Source organism: Alexandromys fortis, unplaced genomic scaffold (genome assembly GCF_014885135.2).
Source record: "Alexandromys fortis isolate MF-2015 unplaced genomic scaffold, M_Fortis_MF-2015_v1.1 scaffold_8_9099976_23576923, whole genome shotgun sequence".
NCBI classification, from domain to species: Eukaryota; Metazoa; Chordata; class Mammalia; order Rodentia; family Cricetidae; genus Alexandromys; species Alexandromys fortis.
The window spans coordinates 7223130-7236231 of record NW_026067899.1 but is presented as its reverse complement, the minus strand read 5'-3'; the positions used below and the strand labels follow the sequence as shown (position 1 = coordinate 7236231).

The following is a 13102-nucleotide window of genomic DNA, read 5'->3' as shown; positions in this document are numbered from 1 at the left end:
GAGAAACAGTTCCTATTCTGCATCCTGAGGTGTCCCCTAAAGTCTACAAGATATTTTTCATATGTCTTTCTAGCAAAAATTCAGAAAGTAACAAAACATTATGTGTTTATAAAGGGTCAGTCTCTAGGCAGAGCCAACAATTCTGCATTGTCTCACATAAAATTGTATAAAAAGCTGAAAAATACTTGATCAATATTTCCTAGGGGTTTCTCTTTTTTTCCTACCACTCTGATTTCTGAGAATGCAGACAACGCTGTTAGCTGGATGCCTGAGAAGTCAAGCATACATATCTGGGAGCAAATACTTACAGTTATCTTAAATGACATTTTTTACCATCAGTGGCTCTGAAATCAAGCATGTACACTAACAAAGGCAAACCAACAAAGAGGTATGTAAAAGAGCTTCATCTACCTTGGCGCTGACACCAGGGGAAGCCAGCTCACCCCATGGACGTCTGCACTTTGATACCCCAGCTGTGATAATGATGAAAAGTTAATGGGTTCTTATCTGCATCAACCTGATGATCATAGCCTTGGTTATTTTTATTATTTGTAAGGACGGGAAGACTCTGAAGGCTTAGAGTCACAGAATTTCTTAGATTGGCAGGTATGGAGGCTACAAAGCCGCCTCCTCTCTGCGTAGATTAAGTGAGTTCCATGCAGTTACCATGTAGGGGTCTCTCAAATGAGACCACAAAATGGCATAACTTTCCCCTTCTGTGGGGACATTAAAGATCCCTGGGCCATTTCCAGAAAAGGAAGGGTTTGCCACCATGCCACTGTGCATGTGCCTGGGACCTTCCTTCAAGCCCAGCAGCCAGCCTCTCTCCACAGGCTACTACCGCTTCAGATATCCTGAAAAGTTCAATATATTTACTCAATTTATTAAAAAATGTTCTTCTGATGGTTCTGAAAGATTTAAAAGTAAAAAACAAAAAGCAACCAAAGGTCTCTCTAGGTAAAGTTACATGAAATTCAACTTGCTTCCAAAATATTTGATTAGTCCTTTTTGAACATAAATGCCTTGCAGTATTAATTTTATTTTGAAAAACAAAAACAAACCAATATGTAATAAAAAATCTCATAATCCATGATTCATGCTTTCTGATACAGGTAATGTAAAATAAATGATATAATCTACAAAACAATGACAAATGAAAGACTTGGAAAAGGTTATGGTTTGACAAGGTAACATTTTTGAGATCTGGACACCAATCAAATTGATGTAAGTATTGGTGATGCGGCACTCCCTGACAGTAAAGTCTTTACCAGTTTCTACAACGTATAGGAGAAGCCTATTATGATCGCTAAACGTCAGCTTTTGTTCATAAGCTCTTTCATAACGCTGGAACCAGGAAAATGATTTAAAGCAGTTCAATTTGTCTATTTACCTTAATCTTTAACTATTCCCATACGTCTGGCTACATGATGTATGACTCTTCATAAACCAATTTTTCAAAGATGTATACGACAGAAAAAAAAAGCCTAGCTCCTAACCTTTTGTGTGTTGAACTTTATAGAACTCAAGGAAACAGAATGCTTTCTGCTTTCAGAAAAGGGGGGAAAGTGTGTGGGGAGGAAAACAGGTTATTTTCTTTTGCTTCTTTTAATTTTTTTTTTGGCAAGTATTTACAGTCAGTGGAAACAGAAAAGGCAGTAATTTCTAGGTGAATAGGTGATTTCTAATGTTCCATCTGAATACATTTTTGCATTTAAAAATGGTGATGGCTTTTGTTTCAAACAAAGAATTATTTATTATTAATTAGTAACATAAAAATTACTTTAAAATCAATAGCTACATATTAAAACCTTAAGTTTGCATAAGTCCCACTGGCAAGGTGGGAGTATTGTGCAAAGCTGAGTGGATTGGAAGAAATGTAGGGTAGGGGCTCCTCAATCTAAGAAACCTAAATCTTTACTTTCTGTCTTAGAAAGAAAAGTAGTAAACAGAGAATACATTCACTTTGTCTGCATTTACAACATACCATAGCCAGACCTAGTGGTGTAAGCCTGTAATCTCTGAAGTAGAAGGATTGCCTCAAACCCTACCTAAGTCATCTAGCAAGACTCTGTCTCAAAACAAAGCCTTTTGAAAGGTAAGAGGCGGTGGCTGGGTGCTACAGTGCATGTCTTGTACGAGCAAGACCCTACAAGCAATGCCCAGTACTGAGAAACAGGAATGACAAGGCTTTTAAACTAATGCTTAATCAACTGGCGTCTCTGCAAAGATGGAAATGAAGAGGAGTACATCTCTTGATGCAGGAAGGTAGTGCATGTTTACAGGGTACCTAGTGTGTGCTCGGAGCTGGATAAACAACTCTAAGCAAGATAAAGTCAAGCCCTCTCTTCTTGGAGCCTGGATAATTTTAACTGAAAATTCAGCTTTAGGGCCATTACTGCCAGGTTACAATTATGAGCTAGTCAACAAGTAAATTTCTTTCTTGTACTTTTTGGTCTTTAAACTCTCTTGAGCTCAGTCCTTATGCAAATTTTGTCCTGTACCTTGTGTTATTTTTAAGGTACACTCTAATTTCCCAGCTGGTTTGGCCAAATTAGAAAATGTCGTCTTCCTACATAAAAAGGCACAAAATATTAGAATCCTCGCCATGAATATAGAATGCAGAATAGACTTAGCAGCTTTCACATATCTAATGAGGTGCCTACCTCAATTTCAGGCACTTCGCGTATGTCCAGTACGGATGAGTTCACCGTGTGCAAGCCTTACTGTGTTTAGAGCTAAGATCCACAATTTTCCTGGGCAGATCAGAATTAGCTACATTATTTTATAGTATAGCATAGTCCATCTTCAAATAGAAGAAAGTCCAAGGGGGAAGAAAAAGCCCAATAGGATATTTAAGTTACCTCATTCCTGTATTTATTGGTAAACTCTTGTTGTACCAGCATATATTTTACTACAGATAGATAAACACTATTTACTTATAGAGAGCTTATGCATAGGTCTTCATAAACTTATATATTAATTAATAAGCCATGAGCCTTGGTGCAACTTCCCTAAGAAGTAGCTTCTACATTAAAAAAAAAAAAGCCTGTCAACCAAAGTGGAAAAATTTACCATTTACTTTCTTACTGTTTCCAGGCATTATTGAAACCTAACATACAAAAATTGAGCTTAAAAAAATCATCAGATGTCTGGGGCTAGGAAATTTGAGTTGAGTCTAGACCTTGTCTAAAAATTAATTAATTAAAATAAGCAAATAAAAATCGACAAGAAGCTATGCATAAAAGCATATCAGAGACTTTTATCCTCAGCATCCTTGCAAACGCTTCCATTTTTCCACATTATTAGACCAAATTATTATAAATGTCAAACTGATATTTCAGCATTGGCATCTCAAAGCAGAGAAAATTTATGTCTCATATACATTCACCAAATGAAACACTGAATTACATCTTTCTATGTGCACGCGTATCTTTTCAGGCTTTATGCACATAAGTATAACATTTACCATAGTAAATACCATAACATGTATTCTTCAAATGAAATCATTTTACAATACAAAACCTAGCATGCCCAAAGACAGCATCACAGTTTACCTGCTATGTTGCCATTTTAATGTGTGTTCGTAATTTTGTAATTCCTGAGACAGTGAGTATAAAAGTCACAAGAAATGTCCACTTCCCCAAGCTGAGAATAGTCCAATTTGTGTTGCTTTTTAATGCTGGGCATTCTAATTTTGAGTCTTATTCCAACGGTAGGCTAACAAAGTTGTCATCTCCAAGTGATTTGGAATTACGATACAAATGAAAGGACCTAAGAGCTATGCACTATGAAACTGATGTGTGTTTTAACAACAATAAGCTGGCAGTTCTCGGGAACAAAGTACAAAGCAAACATACTTACATGGCATTTCGCAAACTGCTGTAGCCTGTTTACATAGACATTTAACCACTTATCCTGTCCTTAATGCACTGATAACTTTATTGAAAAAAATCAACATCAATAGCTATGAGCTAATACACTTGATAAAACTACTTTGAAAATGCAACAATTTTAGAGACACTTCACATATAATAAAATAATTACGTTTTGCTGGGTAGTTCATTTGAACTAATGCAATTAAAATTATTTTTTTAAAAAATATAGTTGGAAATAGATTCTTAAAATTTATGTATTTTTTTTTAAACCGTTCTTTCTTTAAAACTTCCCATACAGTTGGGAAACTGACTGTGGATCCTGACTCCAATGTAGGGTCAATGCTGTATCGAATTTCCAGACCATTCTCAGAGTACCTTCTGGCAATGGAAACATTTTGACCACTGACACTCCCTATGGGTATATCTGACTATCCTGCTACAGTGCACCATTCCCATTATTGAATCTACAACAAACTGCTGTAGGTTATTCATTGATTGAGTGTTTAAGTGTATTCTTTAGGAGCAAATAGAGAACTAATTTGTAAGCAATCACATAAAATAAAAAAAAATCAGCAGAATTCTGACTTCAAAGACACTTTGAGCCTCAGCACTTAATTATGTCCCTCTTTGATTAGACGGTGTCGCCGTCAATAAGCATACGCAGAGCCTGGTATCTGTATCACAGTGGATTCTTCCCAGCACTGCACTGTGTCATGCAGAGAAAACTTGAAAGCACCTACCAAATGTGATATGCAAGATAAGCCAGGTTTAGCCCCTTTTTAGGATCATATTCGTGGGCCTGCTTCAGTTGCAACATTTGACAGAATGTTTATTTAACCAATAAAGATGTAGGGAGTCCTTCTACTTTCTCTAATACACGTGAAACTAAACATCGGGTGAACCGTTTGCAGCCTGAAGACATGACTGCCTGCCAGCCTGTGAGTCTGTAAGGCAGCATCGGCTTTAAGACCTCTTGCCGGGTCTTCTCAGCATTGCTGAACCAGGGAGTGTATGTGGTGGTATGTGGGAGAGCAGACAGCTCTGCATCTCTTCACACAGCCCTTCCAGCATGTGTGTAGGCCAGCTTTGAACCAGGCATGCGACCAGTCTCGCTGCAGTGTGGACAGCGGGGGCTTCTGAGAGCCAGAGCCAGGGCAAGGCAGAATGCTTTGACTCCTTAAATGCATCTGCTCTCCCTCTTGCTTGAAAACCAGAATGAACGTTCTGACTTCTCGGAACAAAATGATATCTCTGCCATGCCAGGATGGTTTCTTTTCCTTTGAATCAAATTGATGGAGTTTGAGATACCTTAACAAAATGAGCATTGAGAAATATGTAAGAATAAAGCAAGTTTTTAAAAAGATCTCTCTTTAGCTATAATAAAAAGCAGCATAGGATAGATGGATCACAAGTACATGTTCTTTAAAAAGCAAGTTGAGGGAAACATGCATTTATCATTTTTTTTTGTCATCCTTGCGTAGGGGCCATGCTAATCTTCTTTGTAGTGTTCCAATTTTAGAATAGGTGCTGCCGTAGAGAGCACTTGTTTGTTTGTTTATTTGCAAAGCACACAACAGATAGCAAGGCTTTATTTGTTTGTTCCTGTCCATTGCAAGGAAGTCCTTATGAAATCCCTGTTCTATCTGCATCAAAGAGAATAGAAGCTCCAACTGTTAGTAGCAATCAACATTTAAAAGTCACAATTTTCTCTGTATTTTTATGAAATGCAAGCGCCACACTGTTCAGTGTTGGTGCTTTTCACTTAATTATTTTCATGTCAATAGCTGCATCGGAGAAGAAGGGCCTTCAGCTGCCCGCCACCTTCCCAATGCAAGAGTCGGTAAATCCTAACGATTATTCCAATTAGTGAAATGCTTGCGAACTTTGAGAGATCACTGAATGTAGAAGCTGTTTTTGCCTAATACAACGTTTTCAGCAATATCACTGTTCGAGGATGTAAATAACCAGGGGATAGAAAACAAATTTTAAAAATACAAGAAAAGCAACAACCTAAAAGGAAATGTCACGGTCGATGTCACATCAGCACTCACCTCTCTGGGAAACTTCTTAGAGTTCTTCGAGTGTGTTAATTAATGAACTAGGTCAGTTAATCGGTGTGATTACTCTGTGGAAATTTGTACGGTGCCCGTTCACAAAGGGCATTGCACTTTGGGACAGAAACATAGAAATGGAATTAAGTTGTTTATAAAACAGGAGGAAAAGCATGCTGGCGGAAAAAAATACAAAGTATGCAGCTGGAATGCGGTTTAAGATTGATGGCAGGTTCTGCTCATCGCCAGATCTGCACTGTGAGTAATTCTGAAAATCTCTTAAAATGAAAATGAGGAGGAAAATGCCATGCTAACACTTTTATAGTCTTTTTACAGTACCATAAAATATTATTTTATTCTTTTGTAAATTATGCTCTTGGTCAGATTCTGCAATGCTATGAACAGTACTGTCCAACTTAAAATGTGGCTTACTGCTGAGCATGTGTGTGTGTGTGTGTGTGTGTGTGTGTGTGTGCGCGCGCACACGTGTGCATGCATGTGCACGTACTATTTTTATTGTATGGAATTTATTAACTGCATATTTTATATTCTTTAAAATGAATATATTTAATGAATCTACTCCCTGAGAAGGGCACTGAAGAATTCTAATAGTTTTAATGGGATACTTTTGATTCTGCAAGGAAATTTCTTCCTTCAATTTAAGAAAAAGTCCAGCTAAGCTAAAGGTTAACACATACGTAGACATGTCTACATCAAACAAAGTTTTACCAATTCAAGCCACTGTCAAAACCCAACTACCTTTATTAAATTAGAGTATTTTATTATATATATATACATATATATATATATGGCTCTTACTAAACTATGGCTGTTTTAAAGACTTGAGCTTTCTACTCAGAGCCAAATTCTGACAGAAAGAAACAACAAACTTGCAGTCAGTATTTGTAGAAGGAAGATGACGACAGAGAATTGCAAGGTGTATGGAACGAAAGACAAGGAAGTTCAATAAGAGAAGGAAACGTACATGTGTGGTGGTTAAATGGCCTCCACCACCTACAGACAATAATAATAATCTACAGTTGAGCAATACAGGTATAAAACATGTCCAGCATGACAATTTATTCAGTAGTAGGAATTTCAGCCTGGAGAGATGGAGACTGTGCCTGGCATGTGCCAATCCCTATTTTCAATGCCTAGGATCACCAAAACAATTCACCATGGAGTCCTAGCTCTATGACTTCTCAAAGACACATTTTATGAAGGTGAATATCTGTTCATTCCCATTAAGAAACAGTATTCCACCTGTCACTGCCTACTCTCTGAACTACGTTATCAGAACTTCTTTTCATATCAGATATGTAAGAGCAATGGAAAACCAGAGTCTGGGATACATCTAGCAGCATCTAGTAGGCATACCTGAGCTTAGGGTACTTCCACATGGGCAAACTCTCAGACTAGAACCTCAGGCTGCAAGCACACCTCCAAGAAAATGCTGACGCCACCACCAGTGTGCAGGGTTTGTTATTTTGTTTTGGCTTTACTTTTTATTCTTTTGACCTTTTGGTCTTTTGAGGGTCCCATCACCCAGCTTCCAAATCAATTACTCACATAGAGGCTTATTCTTTGTTACGAATGCCTGGCCTTGACTTGTGTCTTTCCAGCTTTTCTAACTTAAATTATCCCAACTACCTTTTGCCTCTGGACTTTTTCCTTTTCTTACTTCTGTATATCTTACTTTCACTCCTACCCTGTAGGGAGTGGGGGGCTGGGGGCTAGGTGGCTGGGCCCTGATAGCCTCCTTTGTTTTCTTGTTGCTTTCTCTCCCTCTTCCAGGCTTCTCTATTTTTCCTCTCTGCCTGCCAGCCCCACCTATCCTTACTCCTGCCTCGTTATTGGCCGTTCAGCTCTTTATTAGGACCATCAGGTGTTTTATACAGGCAAAGAATCACAGCTTCATGGAGTTAAACAAATGCAGCATAAACAAAAGTTACACACCTTAAAATAATATTCCCCAACACCAATGTCTGCTAACAGTGAAGACACAGAAGAATCTTCTCATGTATCCACCACTGGATTGATGTTTCCTTGACCATGTCAGAGAATACTATCACTTTTTCATGTCTACTTTTGATAGGCTACAAGTGGAAGGGTCTTTGTGAAGTCCTTTGGAAATCTGAACATACTTAAATTCCATCCAGTTAAACACTGAAGTTCCGTATGCTATACTTTTGTGACAATAGGCAACACATTTTCTTCTTGAAGTTAATCTGGACTCAACTCTACCACAGAACCTATGAGTTAAATTAGAAGCTACATCACCCATCTTTCATTTGGTTTAGGTATGAAGACATTGCCAAATATTACATGATGCATCTATCTTAATTTTAAAATATCAAACAAATTCCCATATACTAATATACAGTTGATGTGTTACTATACTTTAAAAATAAAGATACTACAGATACAGAAGGCTCAGACATAAATTTATCACAACCCTAGAAGCACAAATAAGGAAGAAAAGAAACCTAACTATATCTATGAAAAGATGAGCAAAACAGAACTTGTATTTGAAAAGAAAAATACATACTAACTTCTTTTGAGTCTTCCTAGTTTTGTAAATTTTAGACAATTCAGTTAATTTATAACATCCAATCACTTATTTATATTTACTATTCATGTAGGTTGCTTTTGTCAAGCTTGGCAGAAGTAGATCCCTCTTCTTCCACATTAAGTCTTAACGTTAAGTACGTACACTGTGCCTGATAATCTTGATGAAGACATTTGGACCAAATGAAGCACTGTGGAAGTTTCTGCTGGTTTACAGACAGTGATGATGCAAGCTAAAAATAGTGAACAAGGTTTTTGAGAATTTGCTTGTGAAGGAGAGAGAGGTTGAAAGAAAATCATTACCCAGATAAGCTTGAAGCTTAGCAGGGAGAAGCCTGCGAGAAGGTTTCACGGGGGTTTATTTGGTATTGACACATACATGTATTTCCCTCTCAGCTGGAATGACTCCAAAGGGGCTGTCATGGTTGGTTGAGTAAATAATACATGCTTTAAAAAACAATTATAAATCCGTATTCACCTGATGGACTTTGTATTCATTCCAGTCAATTGGGCATATAATACTCGTTTAAAAAATAAGTACATATAATGCATTAAAAACTGCTTAAACGCCCATTTAACCGGAGGGGCCAAAACAGCTCTAAAATGGAGCATGTGATTAACACTAATGGAACTTCTGCATATGTAATGAAAGGAGAACCCCAAACCCTTTTAAACAGCTGTGACAGGAGAATGACAGCTGGGAAATACTAAGGTTTCCGTTCCCATTGTTCCCAAAAGCACCTCTGGCCTCACAGTAACCAATAATTCCCGGAGTGGTGAATCTTGGGGTCCCAGGCAATAAGTGCCCTGGTACTGAAGGTAAAACAGTGCTAAAAGGAGGACAGCAAGAGCCTGATGATAGGCGATGCTGCTCTGTAATTGGATTGCCTCCCTATCCATCAAACAGCTATCTACTTATGATAGACCCGGTTTACTTGAAGGTCTTCCTCAAGATCCCTTCTTATTTTACCTGTGTATGTACATGTGGTGTGGATGCATGTGTGTATTCTCTATACATGCTTGCAAATTGAGGGGCGCATGTGTGTGTGTGTAAGTACACCTGTGTGCATTTGAAAGTGGAGGAGGGAAGTTGACTTCAGGGTCGTTCTCAATGTTTCTCCTATGGAGGAGCAATTTGTCTGTTGAGGCAGCGTCTCTCACTGTTCCCAGAGTTCACCAATTCAGTTAGTCTGCCTAGTCAGCTTGCTGTGAAGATCTTCTGTTTGTGCCTCTTAAGTGCTGGGATTATAGGCAGATGCCATGCCTACCTGACTTTTCCTTTAGCTATGGGGGATCTGAACTTCAGTCTAAATATTTGCAAAGTGAATATTTTATCCACGGAGTCATACCTTCATGTCTTAAGTCTTTTTTAAATGATGTCAAGTACAAGAAAATCCTATATTTATAATTTAAGTTTTGAATGGGCATAGTTTGGAAATAATCTCAAAGCATTTAAGATTTGGGGTACTTTCTCTTTAAATACAACATAAGATATAAGCAGTCAGCATAAAAATAGACATGATTTTGGATTATTTGTCTTTTGGTTGGACTTTCAATGAAATATTCATTAATGGTTTTTGTAGTTAATAGAATTTAAGGACTACTTTTAAATTTTCATAGTGACCAAAAGACTTCTCCATTAGCCTGAGACATCAGGGTTGAAATTATCAGGGGACGTGCTTTGTAGTGAGGTTGGTAGGGTGCCAGGAACCCACTGTTAAAAGCAAGCACGTTATGTGGACATTCTCACATTCATTCTGTCTTCTTAAGTTCACTTCCCAGTTCTCTGAGCCACAGAGACCACTGGTCTCCCACAAGGATTGGATGCAGGGGAGAGCGCTGATGGAAGCCAGAGAAGAGGTCAGAGCCCTTTCAGATGATGTGAGAAAGAAGATGATGAACAATCGGCAGGAAAAGGGGAACCTGGGACTTCAAGGAACCCTTGGGACAATACTTCCATACATTGCTATGGACAGTTTTCACTCGGAATAGATGTCTTGAATAAGTAAGAACTTATGCAAAAAGGAAATAGAGAGTACAAAAGAAGCACTCCGATTGGTTGGGAGAACAAAATGGAGAAGGCAAAAACAAACAAGGAACTTTGATACCTTGGAGAGTCATTAAGAGAATAAAAAAATGTACATCCATAAAAGTCCCTTAGATGTCTTTAAAGGTCTCTCAGCAAAGTCAGCATGCTCTGTGTACTACTTTTATATTCCCATGAGACAATCGTTTCCTCTCTAACTGTCAGGTTTAGCCTTAACAATAAATCCCTATAAATTGAGCCTGGCAAACTCAAGGCCCCAATCTGCTGAGCGAATAAAATATGGACTCCCAGGGAGAAAAAAAAAAGGCAGGACGATTTTCTTTCAAACTTTGTGTTGCCTTTCTTATCCAACAGTGCCTTGCTGAAGTGCACCACCAACTTCTGCCTCTTACTCTGTAATTTCCTAAATCTGGTCTTAGATCTGTGAATTAGCTACATGGCTGGAAAGATGGCTCCACTTGGTCCTCCTTTCACTCTTGCCCCCTTGTATCATCCAAGTAAAGTTCTCTGCAAGGACAAAACAATGATGCTCCTTCCCACACGATAGAAATTAGACACAGATTAAAGAATGTTTGGTGAGAGAAAGTCTGAACAAGGGTAGCCTGCCAGTGAGTCCTGCTTCAGAAGTGTCTGTCAAGTTTACCACTTCCTATCATTAACTTCATCTTTGATGTGTGCAAACTGAGGCTAACTTGAATAAGCATGCACCTTGCCCAAAACACACATTGAGCACACCTCATGCTTTCCCATCTGAAGTCCAAGGTTTCATCAGAAACACAGAGCCTTTATCACTATGGAAGGTACTGAATGCAAGATCCAGGAAAGCAAGAGTGAGCTTATATTACATGAGCTACTGGTGCCCACGTGTTAGAGAAAGCTAAACGATGAACTGGAAGAAGCCAAGCAAAGAGGCAGTGGAGATAATTCTTGTACAGAAAACAACACTCACAAAAAAAACAGAAGACAAGTAAAATTGCAGAATAAATAGATACAGATAAGCTCAACAGAGAACACCTCAAGCAGGAATATGGACCTTATCTTAGGTTTTAAAAACCATTAAAGACAGTAAACAAGATCAAAATGTAATTATATTTGCATTACTCAAAGATATATCTAACTGGGGCTGGAGAGATGGCTCAGAGGTTAAGAGCACTGGCTGCTCTTCCAGAGGTCCTGAGTTCAATTCCCAGCAACCACATGGTGGCTCACAACCATCTGTACTGACATCTGGCGCCCTCCTCTGGCATGCGGGCAGAGGCAGAATGTTGTATACATAATAAAAATAAATAAATCTTTAAAAAAAAGATATATCTAACTTCGATATGAGCAAAATTTTAAAAAGGGAAATAATTTAGGTTTTACTAAAAAAATCATCCAGTATGTATATCTTTATCTAAATTAAGTGCCAGTTATACATGGATCTGCCTCAGAATTGTACAGATGCTGTCTACACTAAGACAATGGAAGTGGTCGCTGTCAGTTCCTTCATATAGGAAACGATACCTGGAGAATGACTGGATATAGTTAGAGGAGAGAGGGGAGGTCTCAAGAGGGTCCCTCCTGATAAACTTACAAAAAGAGAAATTGGGTACAGGGTAATGTCCACTCTCTGTGCAGGGAAAGCTGTGAAGAAACAGGGAAAAGAATATGAAGAAATGGGAAAACCAGAAATGTCACTTTGTTCAAGAACTTAGCAGAGGAAGCAAAAAAGAAATGCTTTAAAATGAGAATATTTGGTTTAGCAAAATGAAAATGAATATTTTTTTTAAAAAAAACTTAAGCTAAGTTGTGAGTATATCACCCCCTCTAGTCATAAAGTATAGGCTTTTATTTTTGTCTAGATTCATAACCTGTCCATCTCTTGTTTGCCAATGCCTAAGAAATAGCTTCAAGACTCTAGATTAGTCTACATAGTGTGTACTTGACATGAATTTTTAAGAGATATAGTGTCCTCAAATAAATGATCCCAACACAAATTTAAGATTCAATCAGCATTAATGGTGGTATTAGCAATGATAACTTCAATTATAAGCATAATGCATTTTCCTTTCAGAGATTAATTTATGTAGAGTAGGTACTTGGAGTTTGCCCTGCCAGAGCCACACTTCAAATCTGCTCATGATCAAAGGAGAAGCATTTGTGCTAGTTTGATTTCAGATAAAAGGAAATGTCCTTTAAATGTATGTAATTCATTTCCAGAAATATAATTTCTTCAGTCATTAGACAAAGGGGATGTAAGCTGAAATTAAAACAAATAAAATTGTAAAAAGAAACACATACTGTGTTCCCATCTGCATTTTATATTCTATTCAATCTGTAGATTTAGATAGCTATAAAAATATTGGGTTATATTTTATTATTTATAATAATAAAAACTTGAAGCTGTCTTCAGTATTATTTTTCATCATTTCACTGTCTAAAACAAAAGTTCTTTGAAAAGATATATTGCTAAAATGATAAGAAATTTTAAGGACATTGACAGTTAATTTTAAAATGAAGGTCATGAGATCTCTCTTGGAAATGAAAACAAAAGTATCTATGGCGTTAAAATCACCTCAACT

General features: G+C 37.7%; 1 non-coding gene across 1 annotated transcript; it reads right to left on the bottom strand.

Annotated features, from left to right (window-relative positions):
- Positions 1–5316: 5316 nt before the first annotated feature.
- On the bottom strand, positions 5317–5418 carry LOC126489750 (U6 spliceosomal RNA). Its single transcript, XR_007589013.1, has one exon. It is a non-coding gene; the product is annotated as a U6 spliceosomal RNA (small nuclear RNA).
- Positions 5419–13102: the final 7684 nt, after the last annotated feature.